Below are 24327 nucleotides of genomic sequence, written 5' to 3'. Positions count from 1 at the left end.
GTATGTATATAAATTTGAGGATTAAAAGGATAGTCAAAAGTAAGATGTTTCAATTAGACTGTGACTTAGAAACATTCTTGATTAAAAGGGGCGAGCCGTGCATAAAGTTCAAACTTTCAATTAGCTCTTCAACACTTGTCTAGTGTTTATTTGTTTTCGACTTTATCAAACTTCAATGTCTGAGCTACAGCCGCAAAAGGTTTTTCGTGTTATAGATTTAACTAGCGTGCGGAGAATGACGTCACGATTAAAAGATTGATTAAACTTTAAAGTAAAGAAATAGAGGATTAAGCATTTAAAAAATACTGAAACGCAAAGTTTAATGTAATATTACTGAGGTACAAGTTACAAACCGTGCAATAAACTACATACTCAGTTGTTACGTTTTCTCTAGCTACTACATTTATATTGCCTAGAAACAATATTAGCTACGAGACGGGGTGGCCGAGTGGTTAAGGCGATGGACTGCTAATCCATTGTGCTCTGCACGCGTGGGTTCGAATCCCATCTCCGTCGGTCTCTTTTTCGATATTTTTTTTAATTGTTCAAATCGTCGTTTACTTCTTGACTGATGAAATGTGACAAACTAATTGTAATTGATAAATATAAGCATTGTTAAACATAGCTTTTATTTTTATTAAATTAATCTTTAAAACACTTTTAATAGAAGAAGCTTTTGCTTACAAAAAACATAAAATTAAAAGTACTGGCAGAGACGGGATTCGAACCCGCGCCATCGAAATGACTGGAGCCTAAATCCAGCGCCTTAGACCACTCGGCCACTCTACCACACGTTGACATGCTACAAATTAAATATATAAATTAATTTTTAATCATTATTACGTCACGAAGCAAAACATCTTTATGGCTTTAGTGAAATCCAGTGACTTTTTTGATAACTCATGTTAATTATTGCTTAAAAAACATAATATCTGTCAATATTAAACTATAACCTATAAAATACCTTAAACGATAAACTTTAGGTTAAGGCTAAATTTTAAGTAAAATAACAATTTGGTTCTAGAATCTAGAACATTCAAGTTTTAAAACATATCGGTTAAAAAATTACTTAAACATAGATTTCAGTTTTGCTTATTTTCAATGCGTTTTAGTCAAGTGTTATTTAGTTTATTAATATAAAATAAATAGTTTTTTGCTCTTAAACATTTATTCACACATCATTAAATCAACTAGTTCATATTTATTCTACAAATGTGATTAAAATATTTAAAACTTAATATTTTTATTCAGAAAGCTTGAGTAATTAGATTAAAATATTTATTATTTTTATTTTTTAATATTAAGAAAAAAATGTTTATATAAATAGTTATGTTCTAAGTCAAAAATGCACGAAAGGACAGTTTTGCACAAAAACAATTTTGCACGAAAAGAAACTTTTGCACTATAAATCATTTAAATTAAACTTTCAAAAAAAGAAAATATTTAAAAAAATTACCTACCGATGTTAAGGGTTAGGGGCAACAGTGATAGTAAAACAAAATTAACAACATTAAAAATAAATTAAGAATATTTTTAGCTCGTGCAAAAGTGTCTCTGTGCAAAAGTAAACTCTCGTGCAAAATTGATGCCGTTCAAAAGTGTCTTCGTGCAAAAGTTTCCCTACATGCATATTTGACACCTACCCGGTAAAAACTTTTAAAAAGTTTTGAATTTACTGCCCTGACAATCAAATACTTTAAGGTATTGGCTATAAAACTTTAAAAATTAAAGTCAAAACTAAAAAATAATATTGTTTAACTTTATTTAATGAACTGTTTAATGAGATATAACAAAAATATTATAGTTGACTTGTGTTTCTTTTACTAAAATATGTTTATTATTAATTGAATTTAAGATCTTAAAATCTTAATAAGCATTACACTGATGATTATTTATCTGAAATATTTCTTTTTTAGTTGCTATGTTACTTAGCAGTTTTTAAATAAGCATAGTAAATGCTACTAGTAAACAAGTTATGATAATAGATAAAATTATTAATTTACTATTACAATCTAAAACCCATTATTTCTTTATTTGTACAGAAAAAAAAGCTTTTTACAATATTTTAAACCAAAAATACTTTTTTTGCAACTTAAAAGTTATCTATGTTTTTTAAAAGCTAGTGAGTTAACTTAATATTTAATTTATGTAAGACCTTATGTACAGATTTATACATATCAAGCTAGTTAACTGAAATAAAGTTTTATAAGCTGTTAAAGTGAAATAAATAAAAAGAAACTATTTAAATCAACTAACATTTAAACTACTCTTTAAATAATTAAAGATGTATAAATTTCGTTTACAATTTTTTTGAAGCCAATCATTAGATTATAATTTTATTTATCGTCAAAAAAATCGTATGACAATAAAAACTAAAAAAAGAAACTTTCATTGAAAGAATTATTTATTACCCACTAACAAGTAACAAAGCTAAATAATATTTTTGTCAAAATAGTTTGATATGGAGGAATGAATACAAAATAGTTGTTTATACAACGCCTTTCTTAAGAAACTTAGACTTTTTTGTTAAGTTTTATCAAAACGATTCACTCAAAACTGTTTGAAACAGCAATAAAAAGGTTAAATATAATTTATTAGCTTAAAAAGTTTACTAAGTTTTATAAGACAAAAAAAATTTAGTAATTACTGTTTTATTCTATTTTATATTTCTATCGTGTTATAAACCCGACAAAAAATAAGTAACTAAATGTTATACATGAGGGTGGGTGTCACTTTTGCACGAGAGGACACTTTTGCACGGCCACTCTTTTGCACGAGCGTCACTTTTGCACGAGGGGACACTTTTGCACGGCGTCACTTTTGCACGCAGGGTCACTTTTGCACGAGGGGACACTTTTGCACGGCGACACTTATGCACGAGCGTCACTTTTGCACGAGGGGACACTTTTGCACGGCGACACTTATGCACGGAGGGTCACTTTTGCACGAGGGGACACTTTTGCACGGCGTCACTTTTGCACGGAGGGTCACTTTTGCACGAGGTGACACTTTTGCACGGCGAAATTTTTTCACGATGAAAATTTTTTACGGCTGCATTGTTTCACAATGTCACATTTTTATGATGAAATTTTTGCACAGCGACATTTTGGCTCGATAACTTTTTCGCACGAAAAATCAATTTTGCATGCAGGCCGATTAATAGTTTTTTAGCTACTACCAAGTCTGTAACAGAAAAAAGAAACTGAAAACTAAAATGTTATAATATACCTTTACTAAAGACAAAAAATGAAAGGTCTGAAATCTTAAACAGTAAAAGTTACTGTTAGAAACAAATAATAATAGATAAAATAAGATTATTTATAAAAGATTCCTACCAGGGACAATAAAGTTAATTTATATATAAACTAGGATAAAAAATACTTAAATGTAAGTAAGTTGTTCTAGTTTATTTTGAATTTTAATATACTAATAAACAACTATGCCTTTTTATATAATTTACTATATGGTTACAAGTTTATTTTTCATATGATGAACCTAGGCATCAAAACCTAGACCTCTTAAACTGGAAGACACATAAATAAAAGATAAAATAACACATATAGTTTATTTATTATAACAAATATAAAATCATTATTTGATATAAAATTTATAGATTAACATAAAAAGCAAAATTTTAACCACAAACTTATATCGATTTACACTTGATGTAGAACGATCAACATCAAGTAATTAAATGCATTGACTAACAACAAAAATAAAAACCTAACGCTCCAAGGACATTATCGTTAGGCTCTCATCGGCTTATTTCATGATCATGGAATGCTGGTGTAAGCATCTTATGATATTTTTGATGAACATAAGTTCAAACTTCCAAATGTTACTCTCTCATTGGCTTATCATGATCATGCAACATTATTGTTATGAAATAAACTAAGTTTAAACCATGAAAAATGCGCTATTTTATTGCTTTTTTTATTCTCACGCTAAGTTAAAAAATAAAAATAAACAACAAGTAAAATCTAAAATACCTTTAAACTTCAAAAACTAACTAAATCTTTCTTTTTAATTTAACTATTGTTTTAAATCAAAATAAATTTAAAATATTTGTTCAACAACTATATAATGCTAATTATAACATTAAGAGAAAACAAGTAAAAAATAATACTCAAACGTTCTAAAGCCTTACTAAATTTAGTTTATTTTCCTGTTTGAAAAGTAACAAAATTCGGACTATTTTCATTTAATATATTCAAAACTGTTTTTATTTAAAATTAAAAATGTGAATTCATCTAGTTCATTTAATATAAGCTAAAAAATATAAATTAATGAACTGTGGTACCTTATTATATTTTTCTACGTAAAACTTCAAACAAAGTCTTTGCATTAAATTTTCATAAAACAACTACCACATTTTATGTATTCAAAACAACTTAAGTTTAAAACCGAGCATTATTTAAGTAAAAAATATAAATTATAAAAAAAAAAATGTCGCCGTGCAAAAGTGTCACCTGGTGCAAAAGTGACCCTCCGTGCAAAAGGTGCAAAAGTGACGCCGTGCAAAAGTGTCCCCTCGTGCAAAAGTGACCCTCCGTGCAAAAGGTGCAAAAGTTACCCTGCGTGCAAAAGTGACGCCGTGCAAAAGTGTCCCCTCGTGCTAAAGTGACGCTCGTGCAAAAGAGTGGCCGTGCAAAAGTGTCCCCTCGTGCAAAAGTGACGCTCGTGCAAAAGTGACCCTTTCCCTATACATGCACATACTAAATTAAAAACATAAAATTGCATAAAAAACAACAAAAAAGTACTTAACTTGTACGTACACATAAGCTAAATGGAATTGAGACATGATTTTATAAATGCAATAAAACTGAAGCAAGCGTAGCCTTCGATAGCTCAGTTGGTAGAGCGGTGGACTGTAGCGTGTAGTAAGTAATCCATAGGTCGCTGGTTCGACCCCGGCTCGAAGGATTTTTTTTTGACGATTACGTTTTAGGTCAGTTCTGATATTTAAGGCATAAATTCTTAGATAAATCTTTAATTCATCTATAAGGATAAAAAGTTGTTATTTGTTTATGAAAGATCAAATCCTTATCTAAAAGAAGCAACAAACTCAAAAAGTTTTATTTTTAGCATCTTACATGATTGGGCTGTAGCAGGGACGTAGCTAGGTCAAAAAAGTTACGAATCTGTAAAAAACCTAAGTATCTAAATGACGCGTGGTAACGTTCTAGCGGGAACACATCAATTTTAACTACCTCGGATATAATTGAAATTAATATGAAAGTATGCAGTTATTATAATAATTCAAAAATGAATGGAATGTTGAAGTATGAGTGATAACTGTATACAAGGCAATTTATGTGTTGTCACTTGTGTAAACCCGTAAAACTGTCATTGAAAACAAGTATAAGAAAATGCCAATTTAACTCAAAAACAGTTATAATGTTAACTGTACAACTTTCGGAATTTTGTGAAAATTTTCAAAATCGAACATTTAACGAAATCAATAGAAACAACATTAAGTTAAGCAAATTTTTGTAACATAAAGACGTACGATTTTGATTTTTGAACAATTTTTATGTTTTATGATTGATTTTATTAAAACCAATTTAACAATGCATAGCTTTTTGATAAATTAAACCTATATGAGCTGGGAGCCGATCATTTCTAACCCGCTATCATTTCTAACCCGATCATTTCTAACCCGATCACTTCTAACCTGATTACTTCTAACCCGAACATTTCTAACCCGATCATTTCTAACCCGATCACTTCTAACCCGATCACTTCTGACCCGATCACTTCTAACCCAATCATTTCTAACCCGATCACTTCTAACCTGATCTTTTCTAACCCGATCACTTCTAACCCGATCACTTCTAACCCGATCACTTCTAACCCGATCATTTCTAACCCGATCACTTCTAACCCAATCATTTCTAACCCGATCATTTCTAACCCGATCACTTCTAACCTGATCACTTCTAACCCGATCACTTCTAACCAGATCATTTCTAACCCGATCATTTCTAACCCGATCACTTCTAACCCGATCATTTCTAACAAGATCATCTCTAACCCAATCACTTCTAACCCAATTAAACCCGATCATTTCTAACCCGATCATTTCTAACCCATTTTACTTATGTTACGTTTTTATTTTTTAATCTAAATTTAATGCAAAAACAAACTAGTCTTAATGAAGTTATTTAAATAATATTAAAAAAATTAAACTTTTAGTTACTTTAAACATAATGATTTTATTGTTTTACTTAAAAATATTTTTAGTATAAATTTTAATTTTAGCATTAACAATCATAATATATTTTTATTACCTCATTATCCTACACATACTTTTAGTTTTTTTCAATTATTATTTTTTTGTTTTTTCAATACACTCTAAGAGACGTTTTTCGTTAATCATATACAATTTACTAAATTGTTTACCTTTAAGTATTTTGAACTTTTCTTTGTAGGACTTTAAAATAAGCAGTGATAATTATATCTTAGTTGGATCTTATTGTAATTAACGTGACTAAAATAGTTTTAACATAAGCAAATTTTAAAGAGTCAAATTTTACAATTGTAATATTCAGATACAAAAATTTTCATATTACGGTTTAAAAACTGCATTGAAAGTCTTACGTAAATGTTTTATTATTGCTTACAAATGTATTAACCTTTTTTAGTAGGGTAGTCTTAAGTTTCATCTTAATAACTTATATAAATTGTTATGCAACTTGCATAGGCCTAATAAGATAATGGAATTCAAAGAAACATTAGGAGAAGATAAAATCCTTTATTATGTTAAGTGGAAAAACATGGTTTTTAATAGAAACTAGCTATTAAAACAGTTATGTCATATAACTAAACCGCAAAAGTTGTTATGTCGATCGACCGTCGGGATTTAACATCATTAAAAATTCCTACTTAGTTTTAGAGCAAAACAAAAATTTTTAACACTAACAGTTAAAAATACAAGTTTATTTGTATAACAAGTTCGAGGGTAATTAAGTCTCGCCTATGTTTTAATTGCGACTTAAATTAGTACTTTAATTGACAAAAACTTCTTTAAAATTACTTTATTATGAGCAGTTGAAATAATGTAAGTAAAAACAAAATAAGTATTAAAAATAAAACATTTTGAAATAGAATAATAAATTTATTATAGTTGAATTAAGTATAATTATGAGCAGAATTTTATAAAAATTCCATTAAGTTCTTTGTTTGTTTTAATCAAATATTTTTCCAGACGATTATTACACAAAACATATTTATTTTTTATTTATTACAGTAAAGCCAGCTTGCAGTCTATTGACGTTATTCTCGGTGGTTTTTTGCACCTCTAAATTTCTATAAATATTATGAGTTTTTTCTTTATTAAAAATTTAAACCTATATAATAGGTTTCACAATACAAACTGGTTTTATTATTTTGTTATAAGTTTTTAAGTTATATAGTTTAATCTAGTAATTTATACTTACATTTCAAATATAATGATCGCTAAATAATATAAAGATTTTGTGTTTTTGAAAACATGTAGAACAATAACTTTCAAAAGATATCAAGAAAATTATTTTAGAAATATCTACTATTAATCGTGAGAATAATCGTTTTTTTGCAAGTTTAAATTTTGAAAACTTTTAAATTTTTATAAAAAATGTAAATTTATTTTGCCCTACATAAATTTTATTTCAAAAGAAAAAGTAAAAATGCGTAATAATAAGTTTTCGACACTAAACTTTCATAGTTAAGTTTATTATAACTAAATATAATTAATTACAGTTAATCTTTATATACAATTTACCAGTTGATTTAAGAATTAAAATTAAATTAAAGTTCGAGTAAATGACAAGTTCTGAATATTTGAAAAACCTTCTACCTCTACTTTTGGCTTTGTATTAAACAGTATACATTTTCGTTTAAAGAACTTAGAGTTTAATGATATTAGTTTTAAATGAAACCACCATTATAATTACAATTACTAAATTTTATTAACTGTATTATTTAAACTTTCATAAACACTGATATTAATATTTTAAAAAAGTTGTATTTCATATAAATTCTCCCTGAATTCGGAGGCAAATTGGTAATCTGGTTTCTACACTTGAAAAAATATATATTAACAATACAGAATCATTTCAAAAGAAAGTACATAATAGACTTTAACCGCTGCGATACTCATTATATTTCTTACATTGACGACTATCAAAACTTAATATTCAATCTTTAGAATACAAAAGACTTATACTTTTCCTAATGCTTTTTAAAACTAATTAAGTACACTTAATTAATAATCCAATTTTAAACCTTATTGTCAAAACAATAAATGAACTAATTAATATCAACAACTAATTTTTAACAAAAGCTATCTGAACATTAGGTTTTATTTTACACAAAATAAACTATACTTAAAAAAAAAAAAATTCTTGAGATTTTTTTTAAACAAATCCTTATCTTTAAAAAATAATAAATTAATATATTAATACAGATCGGCTAAATAAATTTCGGTTTAGATATGATCAGGTTAGAAACGATCGGGTTAGAAATGATCGGGTTAGATATGATCGGGTTAGAAATGATCGGGTTAGAAATGATCGGGTTTAATTGAGTTAGAAGTGATTGGGTTAGAAATGATCTTGTTAGAAATGATCGGGTTAGAAGTGATCGGTTTAGAAATGATCGGGTTAGAAGTGATCGGGTTAGAATTGATCGGGTTAGAAATGATCAGGTTAGAAGTGATCGGGTTAGAAGTGATCGGGTTAGAAATGATCGGGTTAGAAATGATCGGGTTAGAAGTGATCGGGTTAGAAATGATCGGGTTAGAAGTGATCGGGTTACAAGTGATCGGGTTAGAAGTGATCGGGTTAGAAGTGATCGGGTTAGAAATGATCGGGTTAGAAGTGATCGGGTTAGAAGTGATCGGGTTAGAAGTGATCAGGTTAGAAATGATCGGGTTAGAAGTGATCGGGTTAGAAATGATCGGGTTAGAAGTGATCGGGTTAGAAATGATCAGGTTAGAAATGATAGCGAGTTAGAAATGATAGTAAACCATATGAGCTAAATGTATACAACTTAGATGTATATAATTTGTTCAGTTTTTACAAAACTATATGTCAAAATTATCTCTCAGAAATGCAAAACTAAAAATGATACTGAAAGCTAAGAAAGCAGGGCCTTTATAAGCTGAAGAATTGAAACAAAAGTATAAGTTTCTGTAGATTTGCAGAAACGTGTACCTAGCTACATGCCTGGGTTGAAGTAAAGTACATTCCTGCACCTAAATGGACATAAAGTTTTAGTTTTGATCTTCGCATTCTACTTGTGTGCAGTGCATTGTGTATATGTAAATCACACAAGTTATCACAACAATAATTTGTAGAAACAACTGTTAAATGATTTGCTCAAAAACTAAATACTATTACTGAGAAAAATAAAAACAATAATGTTCTCTTATCAAAAATGAAATAAAGGTTGTTTACAATGATGCAAATTCACATGTAACAATACGAAAATAAAATACTGTAAAGAAAAAGTGACCCGGACGTGATTTGAACACGCAACCTTCTGATCTGGAGTCAGACGCGCTACCGTTGCGCCACCAGGCCACACATCTAGCATTGTACTTAACGGTTTATAAACTTAAGTGTTTGCGTGACTTTGTAAAAGCGACTGTAATTAGGTTGATCAAAATGCTTGTTTAAAAACAGCTTTTGTCTTTGAACATATGATTTGCTATAAATTTTGCCACTTTTAATACAAACCTTTTATCAAATAATTCTATATTTCTTTTACGTTTTTTTAATTATTTAAAAACAACTTACAATTTAAACATCTATAACGAGAATCTCGCATACAGTACTTTTTAAAGAAACTCAGTTTAAAGAAATTTAGATAAAAGAAAACTAGAATTACCAATTTTTTTATTATTATATAAAGTTTAATTTACTTAAATTTATGTAATTAAAGTACATTTTTTGTACTGAGTTTATATGAGTATTAAAATAGAACTTAAGCATACTAACGTTAGCTATGGGATAGCATATCAATAATTGTTTATAAAAGAAAAATTTTATTTTAATAAAAGTATTAATGCAAATTAATTAATATCAAAAAGATTAAGATAAGATTAAAGTAATTTTGTTTTTAACTGTTCATTAATTCATAAAACTGTGTTTTAACTTCAAATACTATTATAAACTGTTTACAGTTTTTTTTTCAAGTAGTTTAATCATTAATTTATAACGTTTTCCCTAATCTCACAAAAACTATTTTGAATTTTAAACTGAAACAATGGCTTACATTTTAAAAAACAGTCTTATTATATAAATAAGTTAATTAAAAAAACTTAACTTGATCGAAAAATTATAAGCAAGCGAGGCACCACCGAGATTCGAACTCGGGATCTCCTGTTTACTAGACAGGCGCTTTAACCAACTAAGCCATGGCGCCGCTTGAGTAAAACCACATTATTCAGTTTATAAATGTAATGAAACGTTACTCGATATGGCGACTTCTAGTAAGAAAACATACAAATTGTTACATACAATAGAAATTCTCACTTGTTAAAGTTTGAAGCTTATTGAATGTAATCTTTCTAAAAATAAAAAATTGCTTTACAATGTAGTTTAACTTGTATGTTGTTACATAAATTATTTTGAAGTATACTTTAGGGGCCGCTTTAATTTATAAACTTTTATTACAAATTAGTTTCTAATTTGTTGTAACACTAATTATAACGAAATTCTGTGAAATGAGTATTCAAATTTACTCACAACTAAGTTGTATACAAGGTTGGTTATATGTTTTTTTCTTTCTTTGTGCAAAATTTTATTTTTTGAAAGGAAGTCGCCCGGAACGACCACATAATACTATTAGTTTAACTTTTTACTATTAATTTAACCTTATAATTACTTTAACCTTACACTTACTTTTACCTTCAATAAAAACATCGGCGAAAGTCTGCAGAGCAGAAGCCTGGACTTTCGTATGCCGTGAGACAATACTTTAACCTTATACTATTACTTTAACCTTATACTTACTTTAACCTTATGCTTACTTTAAGCTTATACTATTACTTTAATCTTATATTGTTTCTTTACCCTTATACTATTACTTAAACCTATACTTACTTAAACATTATACTATCACTTTAACCTTATACTTACTTTAAGCTTATACTGTTACTTTAACTTATACTGTTACTTTAACCATATACTTACTTTAACCTTGTACTCACTTAAACCTTACACTTACTTTAAACTTGTACTTACTTCAACCTTATACTTACTTAAACCTTATACCTGCTTTAACCTTATATGCTTATTGGCAGTAAGACACTTGTCAGTACCTATTATGTTGCACATATACACACTTATATTTATTCTATGACTTTATAATTCAGGTAGTTTTAATCACACTGTAGGAATAACCTGGTTTGAAAGTTAGCTAGCTATCAAAGTTTGTTTCCACATAATAATAGTTAGTCATCTAACACATGGGTGGGCAACTTATGGCCTGCGGGTTGGATCCGATCCGAAGAGTGAAAGTTACAAGACCGCCAAAATCCGACACTCGAATGCCTGCAAAGATATAAACTTGGTCCGCTAAACCAAACTTTTAGACTTACACTATATGTTCTTCGGTTTAAAGTTGGTTGTTAAAGTTTTAAGTTTAGGTAAAAACATGACGTAACATATTAACTTTACCGTGAAAACGTTTATCTTTACAAAATATAAAGGTCGGGACGGATGTTATTCTAGCAGAAAATAAAATTTCAATTTTCTTTCAAGTAAAGAAAAAATTACAATACTTGCTGCTTAAAAATTTCAACAATCAGAAGTTTATTACAAAGCAATGTTTCTCTCTTCTGAGACGTTAAGTAATAATACTTGTGAAAATAATATGAACTTAAAAGAAGATATAAAGGTTAAACTTCAAATTAAAAAAAACTTATGGTTTGTTTAATACTGTTTGAAAACCCTGAGTAAAAAATTGTGTCGACCGGGAGTCGAACCCGGAACTAGTGCTTGGAAGGCACCAATGCTAACCGTTACACCATCGACGCTTATGTCGATCACTTGCAATTAAGGAATATATACTTATCCATTGTTATCAACTGTCTTACAAGCGTTAAGAGAAATTGCTAAGGTTAGACACGAGTAAATTTACTCGCGGCATCAAGCCAATAAGTTTATAAACACATAAACGTGATTACACACGCAAGTCGTTGTGGCCGAGTGGTTAAGGCGATTGACTAGAAATCAATTGGGCTCTGCCCGCGCAGGTTCGAATCCTGCCGACGACGCTTTTTACCAAATTTAAGTTGTCATTAACTAGTTCGTAATATTTTTTGCTTTACTAAAGTGAAGTTTTTGCTTTTAATTTAAATTCACAACTAGATTATTGTATAAAAGTTATTATTTCAAAGTTGTAAGAAAAAACTGGTTCTATATAAGTTTTAATCAAAATAAAAGTTAGTACATGTTAAAACAAGTTTATATGTTTTATTAGTTTTCTCGTTATAGTAAAAATTCTTAATTAGTAATATGAAAACCTTAAATTTGCAAATTAAAATAGCATTATAACTAAAAAAGAAGTTAATAAAGTTTTGTGGAAATAAGTACATTTGTAATAGTGTTTTCATTGTTTTCTAGTTTAAATTAAACGATTTTATTCTAAACTTATCAGTTTAATAAAACAAAATGTAGTTTGCTTGCAGTTGGTTTTTTTAAAGTTTGCAAAAAAAGGTTGTAAATTTTGCTAGCATTGTATTAGGCATGATTATTTTTTAAAATATTGACCAAAACGTTATTGTTTAGAACTGTTTGAAAACAAACGATATATGTGCAAAAATATTTTAATCGTACAGTAAACTTTCATTTAAAAGTTTTTTTGGAATAGTTATTATTAGATGCACATAATTTAATAATTTGAAAAAAAAAGAAACTTTAAGCCCACATTTAACTAAATCTTTAAAAACAATCTTAATAAAAGAGTTACTACAGCTCTTCACTACTCATATAAGTAATTTGATAAAAGGTTGTAAGCATAATTAGACTTATGCATTAATGAAAGCACAGAAAAATAAAGTTTGATATGTTTCGTACCAGGCTGACCAATACTTTTTATAAATAGGTTCTAAAAATGTTATTAACTTAATATAAAAAGAAGTAAACTTTTATTCAAATTTTATTTAGTTAAATCAGTTAAAAAAAACTAGAGGAAATACTTTTTTTAAAGCAGTTATTTGTATAAATTTTTCAACATAAACAATAGTCAATTTAAAGTAATTCAAAGTTGATAGCTTACAGTAGTTTGAGATGAAGTAAAACAATACAAACTTATTAAACCTTTTATAAAGCACAACTTTAATTATATTTAACCTTACTAATAAAATGTATTTATGTACTCTACACTTTGAAATTAACTATAAATGCAATTACTTAGTAATTAGTGCTGTTCTCAGACGTTTTTTTTTACTATATATGTTGTTAAAAGATATTTTCTCACTATGTATACACTATAATACAGTGTTAGTATTACACTAATTGAAAAACAAAAGATTAAACAGCAGCCTGACAGGGGACTTGAAGCCCTGACCCTTGGATTAAAAGTCCAACGCTCTACCGACTGAGCTAGCCAGGCTTTGTATAAATTTAAAATAATAATATATATACTAACAAGCTAAGCAACGCTTAATGTATACTTTCGTTTTCGAAGTGATATATCATTACTAGTTAACCATGGACATAAAATTTGGTTTATACGTTTTTTTGATTAATAAGTTTTAACAAATAAAAAAAAACAAGTTTTTGGTGTAACAAGTTTTTATTTCAAGTTTTTTATTTTAACTTTTATAAGTCGATTGTTGAAATTACTAATATTTATTTTAAAAATAGTTACAATGTAAACTTTTTCTGTTTTGATTTTTTGCTTTAGTAAAGTCAAATCAAATTAGTATAACTTTTAAATGATTTTTTTTAATTATATAAATAAATGACAATAATTAAGAGTGATTAAGTTAAGTCATAACTTTTTTTTCTTCTTATTTTATGGCTTTAGTTTATTTAGAACAGGGTTTCCCAAAGTGGGCGGTATCGCCCCCCTGGGGGCGATTTTAGTATTTCGGGGGGCGATAATTAGTAAGGGGGCGAAAAGGGGGCGATTTTAAAATTTTGGGTTGTCATAAAACTTTTACTTTTTATTTTGCTATTTTACTAATTTTAGCTTGCTATTAAATATTTGACCCTGTGGTAAAACTTAAACAAAAAAGTTTATTGTGTTTATGTAAAATATAGAGAAAAAAATCAAGTACTTATGACTCATACTTTCAAGTTAATTACATATTTTCAATTATATATTTTCTTATTTAACACTTACATAGATCATAGACGATCGGAATTCTTTTCACTATTTCTAACCTTACATATATGTTATTTAGGATCATAAATGGTTTGTAAAAATCTATGTTTTCTGTATTAACTATCACCTCATGAAATTTCCAATTGTTTTTTGAAAAGTCATTAAGTTAGACTGAAAAATAAAACTATACAGGGTTGCCAATTTACCTAGAAAAACCTGGAATTTGACAATTTAGGCAAACAATTTTTTTAATCTAGAATTTTTAACAATTTCACCATATTAAGTAGTAAAATTTCGGTTTGACACAAAAAAGCTATCATATAGATAAAAATATGGATCCCTTCGTGGCAGATCTTTTTGAAGTAAACGACTCACAGGAAACCTTCTCCTACTTACAAACTGACCTTGAACTTAAAGTAATTTTTTCCAAAAAACGAAATGAAAGCTTTTGAAATCAACAAAAACTAACGCAAAAGTATCCAATCATTTGAGAGGAATTTAGATTGTTGTGTGTAGTTTTTTCTTCTAGCTATGTTGTTGAGAAAGCTTTCAGTTTAGTTAACAACATCTTGAGCAAAATATCTAATCTAGATATTTGTAAAGGAGGTGACTTGAGGCTTTATTTGACTGATTTAGAATCAGATTAGAAAAACTTGCACGAATTCATGAACCTCATCCTTCGCATTATATTTGAATTCAGTAGCAGACATTATTTTATGAAAGTTTTTTTATTTATTTGATCTTTTAAAATACTTCTTGTTTAACCTGGTTTTTATTGTATTTAAGTAGTCTTTTTATATTAAAAAATCTTTTAAGTTATTTATTCTATAGCAGGTTTGCATAATGCCTAATAAATATTAATTACGGTAGACTTCCTCTTAAGTTCGCACTTTTTACCCAAAAAAAGTGCAAACTTATACTTTCTTAAAGTTATCTTAAATAAAGTCTATTACTAACTAAGTATTAATAAAACAAAAATACACAATATTTAATAGCTTATATAGATCTTTTTTTTATGACTGTTTGTTTTATGTTTTAGTTGATTTCATGTTTATTCATAACGTTATTGCATATAACATATTTAAATTTATCATTTTGTAAAAAAAAATGGTAATAATTTTTGAGTTTAAACTTTTTTATTTTGTTTAAAGTGCGAATTGAAGAGAAAGTCAACTGTATTTATAAAATGTTTTATGTTTTAAATATGTTAATAGCTTTGTTTTGACCTGGTTAATTTTGTAGTTTATATTTGTCGATTTACATTACACTAAAAGTTTTTATAGCATAGTGGTTAAAATATTTGTTTGAAAGAAATTTATTTGACATATTTTTGTTATTACTTGTTTAATCTGTATAAATAAAGAAGCCTTGATAACTATTAAAGTTTTTATTTCAAAAATTATTTTCGGTTTTAAAAGAGTACAGATTTGATGTCTGTATTTGAAATGCTTCAACTTTTTCATTTACAAGATTATAAAACTCAAACTTATTTTCTAACTTGATTTATTACTGTTAGAAAATCTATATATTAAGTAATTTTAAACTATTAATACAACAGTTTTTTGTTTTATCTTATTATTTAATATATTAGCAATTAGAATATGTTGTTTATTTTAATAGTTGAACACTAGCTTTTAGTTTTTCACTATTTTTTTCTAGTAAATTATTATAGGCTAATAACTAGAGAAAAAATAAAATTAAACAGTATTGAATAAGCAATAAAAAAGACTGCTACAGTTACAAAAGAAAGTTTCAACACAATTAAAAGATTTTTTTAATCGATTACTTTCTGTTCACAGAATTAACTGTAAAACATTTGATTTTTTTTAAATTTAAACGAAGAAAAAAAATGTTAAAATTAAGGTTTAGTTTCCTAAAAGTTATTTTAAGTCAAAAACTATTTAATGGTATTCTACTACAAAACATATAGTTTAAAAAGTTTAGAATTAAATTTTTAATTTTACAACTAACTTGCTTAAAATATATCTCAGCATCGAAATTAATAATTTTACTGCATTAACAGAAAGTATTGATAAACCCACTTTTCATGTGAGATAATCAACCAGTCGGTCAAACTTCCTAAAACTGGATCAGCAATAATGTTTTAATATCTTTTTCATTATGTTTAAAAAAATCTGTTCATTCTTTTATAGTTTTTTAATCTCTGGTATTTAATTTTAGAATATGCCTATTTATATAATATTTTAAGTATTTTGTGCGGCTTAAATAAGTTACTTAGTATTCACTCTAAATGTCCGAAATTCTTTAAATGAGAGATAGTTATAATGTCAGGTTTCAGTTAAGATTTCAGATTGGTAACTTACGGTCCAGATTCAATCAAATTTCGACCCGCCAAGTAACTTGAAACTACTTGTGCAAAATAAACAAAATTTAGTTTTTTGATATTTATGATTTTGAAATACACTTCAATTTGGTTTTTAGTTACTTTAGTATTTCCTAGATCACAATAATAGTTAATTATTTTATTACAATTATGCTCGAGTCTTTTAGTTTTCTACATGCTATTTTTGTAAATTATGCAGCCCGCAATTACATTTTTTAAACGAGTTGAAACAAGAAATGATTTTTTAGTAAATATGAATCGCTGACTACAAAAGTTGTCCACCACTACCCTAAAAGTTTCATTAGTTTCAAAACAATTCATATTTAAACAGGATTGATTACTGATTACACAAGGCTTTTTAATATTTAAGTATTTTTATACACTTCACTGGGCTTATAAGAAAACAACAGTAACTTATTTTCTCAAGCCCTGTAAACTATTTTGAACACAGCCGAAAAGTGCGTGTATAAGAAATACCAGACTAAGTTACATTTCGAACACAATTTTTTGGCTCAAAAGTTTGTACTTAAGAGAAAAACTACTATTTAAAATTGTGGGGGGCGATTATTTTTCAAATTTCTGAAAAGGGGGCGATTTAGTAAACGAGTTTGGGAAACCCTGATTTAGAAAAATAAAAAAGAAAAAATATATTTCTACAAAGGTTACCTCAAATTAAATTTTTTTGACAGACGTTTACCACAAACTTTAGATTCTTTTATTTTTTATTATCTATTTTTGGTAATATAATTGTGTTATAAAATATTGTATTTGATTAAAACGTCATGTTTCTTAAAATTTAAGAATTATATGAAAATAAGTGTTAATAAATTAGTTGGAAGTTATTTTAATTTTTATTTTTAAGACTATAGTTTAAGTTAGTAAAAAGAAAACCACAATAAAATTTGTATTTAATTAAGTTTTTTTTTGTAATTATAATGAAATACTATCGTATTTTTAAATATTTTATCAGTTTTTTAAACATTTAAGTTATCACTTTCTTTGATTTTTTTTCACCTATACAATTAAGAAACAAAAAATAAAGTTACAAAAGAAAACTTAAAAAGTATTGTTATACAAAAGTATGTTTACTTAAATACATATAGTTTACTTTTGTATGTACAGTAACCTCTCGCTTATTTACGCACATTGTGTCCACAGAAATAGTGCGTAAAGATACGAGAGATCGTAAAGGTATGATAGGTACCAAATATATTTACTGTAATGGCTGTTTTTTGATATTACTTCTAGTTAAAAGCAGACTCGAGACTTTACCACTTTTAACAATTTGTTTACTTTATTTATAAATATGAAAACAAAAGATAAAACTATACATACAACAAAAAAAGGATTTCAAGTTATATAAAATAATAATACTTGTAGAAAAACTTTACTAATAAGTAGATTTTATCTTTATTTATATGTGACTTATTGATACTTAACTTTTATATTCTATTCTACTTTAGCGAATTCAATTTATACTTATGCATTTGTTTACAATTAAGAAATGGTGTGGAGTCTGTATTAGAATTTGTTGCTAGAGCCTTTTAAAAAACTTGCATTTGGTGCTGTAATGGATTTCTTCTTTGGAACAAAAGTATATAAAAAATGTTTACGTTACTAAAACTTTTTTTTTAATTTGACAAACAACTGAAAAATACTCAGAAAGTATTTTAAAGGAAATTAAAGCGGCAAACAGTGAAGTTGATTCCACAAACATGCCTGGAACTTCAAAGGATCATCTTAAAACTGATGAAGAATATTTTTCAGAGCAATAAAAAAGAACTTGAATTCGAAGGTTTTAAACCAATGTTAATGAAGACCATCATTCTTAACGCGCAGTTGTGTTCTCCCAAATCTGTAACTGGTGCTGGTGAGCATTACGAAGAATTGAAGGCAACGTGAGAAAAATTTCAACGCTTGCTGTGCAAATAAAGTGTTAAAGAAGAACTTAAACTAAAAAAAACGCCTAATGAAAATTAGTGATATCTTTACTGAAAAAACAATTGAGATTTGTGTTAAGTGTAAGCTCTATATTTATTAAGTATCACTGCTACTTTTTACTAGGAAGTTTCATTAGATTTCTTTTTTAGATGTTTATTCATATATAGGGCAAAAGTGCTGTATTATTTATTTGTGTTTTAAACTTTCATTATTTAACACAGTCATATTTCTTTCAGAATTTAAATTTAATCTTTTATTCTTAACAAAATATGTAATATACTGAGGAATAATTAGATGTTTATCAATTATTAAAATAAGTTTGCAAAATCTAAAGATATAGAGAGGTTAACTAGCATTTTAAAACATATTTTAAATTAAAGATGTACAATAAACCTAATTTGTGAAATGTTAATAAAAATTGAAATTTTTATATTTTGATTTTTTTAATATTCTAAAATGCGTAACTAAACGAGAGTGCGTAACGTCACGAGTGCGTAAAGATACGAGAGGTTACTGTACGCAAAGCTTTCATAACAAGCGTTGTTAATAACACAAGCTGCAGTTTATACTTGAATGCTTCATGAGTAAAGGTATTTAGCTAGCATGAGTATGTGTTTATATACGTACTATATTAAATGTTAATTAGTGGTCCCGTGGTGTAATGGTTATCACACTGGACTTTGAATCCAGTAATCCGAGTCTCGGCGGGACCTCTTTTCTTAGTAGTTTTTTTTTGGTTTGGTAAGAATTTTTTTTATATGTACTCTTTTGTATCTTATTACTTTTTGTTACAATTCAAGCACCTTCTAATTATTAGGCACCTTCCAATTAGAATATAATACAAAGTTTAGGTATTGAGTAGGGAAAAAATTTCTTCTTTATACAAACTTTGTATTTAGGTCACTAATTAAAATTACTTATAAGCAAATAAGCATGCTGTATACTCAGTAAAAGTTTTGTAATAAGTAAACTTTATAAAAAGATTATAGTACAGTGAAACTAATTTAATATTTTAATAAACATTTTTATCTAAAAATATACTTGCTAACATTTTTTTTTTCTTGAAAGTACTTTAGAGAAAATTATTATTATAAATAACTTTCATAATTAAATTACAAATACCAACAATTACTGAAAAATTTAAAGAAAAGTTTAAATGTTCTAAAGTTTTATTTGAAAAAAAGTACCTTTTAAAAGAATAACTTATGATTGCTTAATTTTAAAGTTATCCACTACTTTTTTTTATTTTACTACAATAAACAGTAGATAAAATGTTGCAAAAGTTATTTTTGTAGAAAAATGTAAACTTAACTATAACATAAAACTTAACACTGTAAGTATTACAATTTCATAATTTTAAACAAAGTATTAGGAAAAAATTAAATAGAGACTTTCAGTAATATACAATGAACTTTTTGAAGCTTTAAAAATAAAATGACTAACAAGTAACTTAGAAATGTGCTACATGTTAAATAAATTTCCTTTAAGGTTTTATGTAGTTAAAATTATTTTTTTAAACTTAGATAAAATTATAAAACGTTTTGAATATTGAAAACTGCTTGTAAATTATACAAATAAATTGAGTTCACACCTTAAAAAAAAATTACTTTACACTTTAAAAGTTTGTATTTTAATGCATATGATCTAATCTTGAATGCTGTATAAAACAACAGTCAATCATGTTAAGGTATACAAGCTGATATGTAAAGTTTACTTTATATTCGCTATATTTTGCTATCAATCGCAAGTCAGGATGGCCGAGTGGTCTAAGGCGCCAGACTCAAGCGATATGCTTCATCGCTGTGCGGTGCCGAGTGTTCAGGTCCACAATTGTGGGCATGGGTTCGAATCCCACTTCTGACACAGTTTTTCGCTTTTGTCAAGTCAGTTTCAATTGTTACTTTTGAAACTTTCAAAAAACTTTGTTTAAATATGTTATTAGTTAAGCTTAAATAAGTTTATTTTTATGAGCTATTTTTTATTCGCTCTGATTACAAGTTTTGTAGATTGTTTACCAAACTTAATTTGAAACGCTTTTTTTGTAATGGCTTTCTTGTTGCTAACAATAATATTAGCTAAATGAAACATTTTGAAACATAACCACTTGGACATGGAATTTAAAGCTAGGAAGAAAAATATAACAGAATGTAAGTTAAAATTTTTGCTTTTTTATTAAAAAATATTTGAATAATAAAACTAGATCATAATCAAGTAATTTTGAACTTTTAACATGTACAAATACAGTACATTTTAGTGTTATAAAACTTATATCAATACAACAAAATTAAAATTAAAATAATTATGATTTGTGTTTAAACTTTTGTTTAACACATGTAATTCGTACTAATATTTATATTTGTACATGAGTTAGATAATTGTTTTTTTATAATATTAGTTTAATTTCTTACAACTTTAATCATTTATTAAACCATTCATTCTCTAAATGTGGTACTGAAAAGTTTAAACTAAATAAGTTGCTGAAACTTTTATGAACTTGATTAAAAACAAAATAGACAATTTTTATAAAAGTTTTTTTTATTATGCATGCACCTTAAACTATTTTTTATAAATAGATATACAAAAACATTATACAAAAGAACGAACTACTTAGCAAATACTTGGAAGTTTTATTACTGTTCAAAGTTTACAAAAACTTAAATATATGAAAATTGTGTAGCTGCTTATAAAATGATAAATTTAGCTACAAATCATTTATATTTACTTAAGTAATGTGTTAGTTTATCTAAAGCTTAAAAGTTAATTAAGAACAGTTATTTACTAATATCCAATTAGCATGTAAAAATGTTTGATATTATCAATAGCAATATGAAAAAAGCATAAACAAATTCAATAACAATACTTTAAAAGGAAGTCAAATTTATTGTTTGTTGAGGTATTCAAATCATACAGAACTTTAATTTATTGTTAAAATAAATAATTTAAACTTATACATTGCTGCTAGAAACTGTGAGATACAAAATAAACCAATTACATAAAAAAATTGTGTTCAAATATTGAAAAACGTTCTTAAAATGACAAGAAATTCAAGTCTTTGTTAATTTATATGAAAATAAATTATAACTGGTTGTGTTTTATTTTTCAAACCTTTTAACAGTTCAGAATTATCAGCTAGCAACTATATTTAATATAACAATATTAATTTGAATTTTTTGCACAATATAGCACAAAGCTTTTAAGCAGAAAGCTTTTAAAAAATATTACAAATAATATTTTATTTGTAACACTTCCAACAGTTACATTTTTAGCAATTTATCACTTCTGTGAACTTTAGTATAATAAGTTAGAATAAGTTGCCACTGCTTAAAATGTTTTTTTTAATTATTTAATAAAGTTACAGAGTCTTAAGAGTAGTTTATCAAATATGTATGTTTGAAGTTGAAACATTTATATTTTGTGTGTTTTTTTAAGCTATAGTATTTTGAAAAACATCACCTTATTATACCATTATATTTATATTTAAGTGGTTAATTCTGTATATAAAAGTTGAAGCCATGATATAACTAAAATTATAAGTCTTATTGTAAAAAGATATACAAACTAACAAAATCATAATCAGTTTAATGATAGTTTATTGTGGTTTTTGTTTTTTAATTGCTACCATTAAAGTAAAAAAATACTACTTGTATGGATATCCACTTAATAAACAACATACAACTGCATTTATTTTAAATTTTAACTTAACAGTGTCTCATAGAATATTTGATTATCATATCATAGGTGCGGCAAAAAATTTGAACAAACCTCTCAAGTTCGTTTGAAAACTTAAATATTACCAGAACAGTAAAAAAAAAAATTCTTTGGGACAGATTGGTTTAAAGAGTTGTCAAAAAATGTTTAAAAGTATATAAATGTTGTATGAGTGAAATTTTTGTTTGAATAAATGAAAAGTTATGAAAACTTTTGCTTTTGTTTTTAGTTTTTATTACAACAGTTCAATTTAATCTGTCCCAATGTATACTTTTTACTAGATATTTGTTGTAAAAAATATTATACTGAAGAAAATTAAACAAGTTTGATCAAAACTTTTTCCACCCTTGTCTATGTTAGAAAAATCAAAGTTGGTATGAGACAATGTTCAGATTAAACAAAATACTTTTTACTTGGTAATTCTGGTAAAAAAATAAGTTTTCATAATTAAAATTAAACAAATTTAGTAAAGGAAGTTATCATGCTTACAACTTAACTAATCTAAGAAATATATCATAAAAGGATTTCGTGTTTTTTTACAAAAGCTAATAATAATTTTTTTCTGTAAAAGCTTTTTAGATACATCAAAACTGGTAAACTAACTTATTAAATTAGTCTTTTTATTTTGAGTTTTTCTCTAATCTATAGTGTTAACAAATATGACAATTAAAGATTATTTATAAGTTAATAGCCTAATTGTAAATTTTTATTGGAAAACTGTTTGTATTTGTACTTTAAAAAAAAGTACTTCTTTGGCTAAAAAGTAGCTCGCGGGCCGCAGTTTGCCGACCCCTGTCTTAAACAAAATGCTTGTGGTTACATAATTGTAAAAAATTAAAATAACAGTGCATTGGTTAACAAATTTAATTGTACAACTTTCGGATATGTACAGTACTTCATATAGTGGTGAAATGCATTTCATTTGGAAAGAAAATGATTGTGTTTAAAGGTTAATAAACCTTACGAATCAATGAAAAAAGCTCTAAATATGGTTGTATATACAAGTCACTTCAAATTTTCTTACAACTTAATTAACTTTTGAGGGACATTGGTATAAACTAAATTACTAAACCTAGTTATTAGTTATTACTTTAGTTGAAAGTATTTAATATAGTTTTAAAACTTTAAGACTCATCTATCAACCAACATTACCAGTTTACTAAGCTTAAACTATATTAAATTTTATTAACTGTGAAGCTACTACATGCTTTATATTAACACAAATTGTTATTGTTGTTTAAGTTTTGTTTGTAATATCAAGAATTTACATAACCCAAACAAGCTAAACAACTCTAAAGAAAGCTATTTGTTTACTTTACCTAACATTATGTTACTTATACCAGAGTAAATTGAAAGTTTTTTAAAGTGAAAACAACACTAAACTATATATTTTTATGTGTTTTAAACAAATGTTACTTTTTTAAGGACCTTGTAACCAATTTTATGGCAATATTATTGCAATTGGATGGAGCTCTAAATAAAGTATGTAATCAGTCTCAAGGTTAGTTTTTTCTAATTTGTAATACATTTGTTTAGTATGAAACCTAATGATAAATTTAAAATTTATCTATTTTGCTTAAACTTCAATGTGTCAGAAATCTTTGTCTTAAACAAATATTTATCTAAGTACAACGTATAGATACAATACACATTAAACTTTTCCCATATGCAAGCTATTTTTATACTTATAAAAAATTGTATTTAAAATTTCCACTGAAAACATCGGAAAGGAATTTGTTGCTAAGAAATAACTTCTGTGAAGTGCAGACTATATTAAAAGACAATATTTTTAAGTAACACTTAACAGTAATTAATAAACTTGATTTAACTTTTTTTAAAAAACCTTCTTATGCTTACAAATGACTGTCAGTAACTTTGTTGATAATTATAATTAAAAGTAGACTGAAATAATATTCCTTAGATCTATCAAAATAACTACTGTAAGTGTGCTGAAAAAGAAAATAGAATCCGACCATGTCGGGACTCGAATCCGCAATCCCTCGATTCGAAGTCGA

The 24327-nt window shown here is 26.7% G+C and overlaps 8 non-coding genes across 8 annotated transcripts; 4 read left to right on the top strand and 4 right to left on the bottom strand.

The window, feature by feature from the left end:
• The first annotated feature begins 434 nt into the window (after positions 1-434).
• On the top strand, positions 435-516 carry Trnas-gcu (transfer RNA serine (anticodon GCU)). The gene has a single exon. It is a non-coding gene; the product is annotated as a tRNA-Ser (tRNA).
• Positions 517-707: 191 nt separating this feature from the next.
• Positions 708-789, bottom strand: Trnal-uag (transfer RNA leucine (anticodon UAG)). The gene has a single exon. It is a non-coding gene; the product is annotated as a tRNA-Leu (tRNA).
• Positions 790-4837: 4048 nt separating this feature from the next.
• On the top strand, positions 4838-4923 carry Trnay-gua (transfer RNA tyrosine (anticodon GUA)). Its single transcript is given in 2 exon segments — positions 4838-4874; positions 4888-4923. It is a non-coding gene; the product is annotated as a tRNA-Tyr (tRNA).
• A 4568-nt stretch (positions 4924-9491) lies between these two features.
• Positions 9492-9563, bottom strand: Trnaw-cca (transfer RNA tryptophan (anticodon CCA)). The gene has a single exon. It is a non-coding gene; the product is annotated as a tRNA-Trp (tRNA).
• Positions 9564-10333: 770 nt separating this feature from the next.
• Positions 10334-10407, bottom strand: Trnat-agu (transfer RNA threonine (anticodon AGU)). The gene has a single exon. It is a non-coding gene; the product is annotated as a tRNA-Thr (tRNA).
• Positions 10408-11950: 1543 nt separating this feature from the next.
• Positions 11951-12022, bottom strand: Trnag-ucc (transfer RNA glycine (anticodon UCC)). Its single transcript has one exon. It is a non-coding gene; the product is annotated as a tRNA-Gly (tRNA).
• A 158-nt stretch (positions 12023-12180) lies between these two features.
• On the top strand, positions 12181-12262 carry Trnas-aga (transfer RNA serine (anticodon AGA)). The gene has a single exon. It is a non-coding gene; the product is annotated as a tRNA-Ser (tRNA).
• An 8089-nt stretch (positions 12263-20351) lies between these two features.
• Trnal-caa (transfer RNA leucine (anticodon CAA)) lies at positions 20352-20467 on the top strand. The gene is made up of 2 exons: positions 20352-20389; positions 20422-20467. It is a non-coding gene; the product is annotated as a tRNA-Leu (tRNA).
• Positions 20468-24327: the final 3860 nt, after the last annotated feature.

The sequence above is a fragment of the Thalia democratica genome, chromosome 6 (assembly GCF_965202585.1).
Source record: "Thalia democratica chromosome 6, ktThaDemo2.hap1.1, whole genome shotgun sequence".
In the NCBI taxonomy this organism is placed as follows: Eukaryota; Metazoa; Chordata; class Thaliacea; order Salpida; family Salpidae; genus Thalia; species Thalia democratica.
The sequence above is the reverse complement of the archived record's forward strand: the minus strand, read 5'-3'. Positions and strand labels throughout refer to the sequence as shown.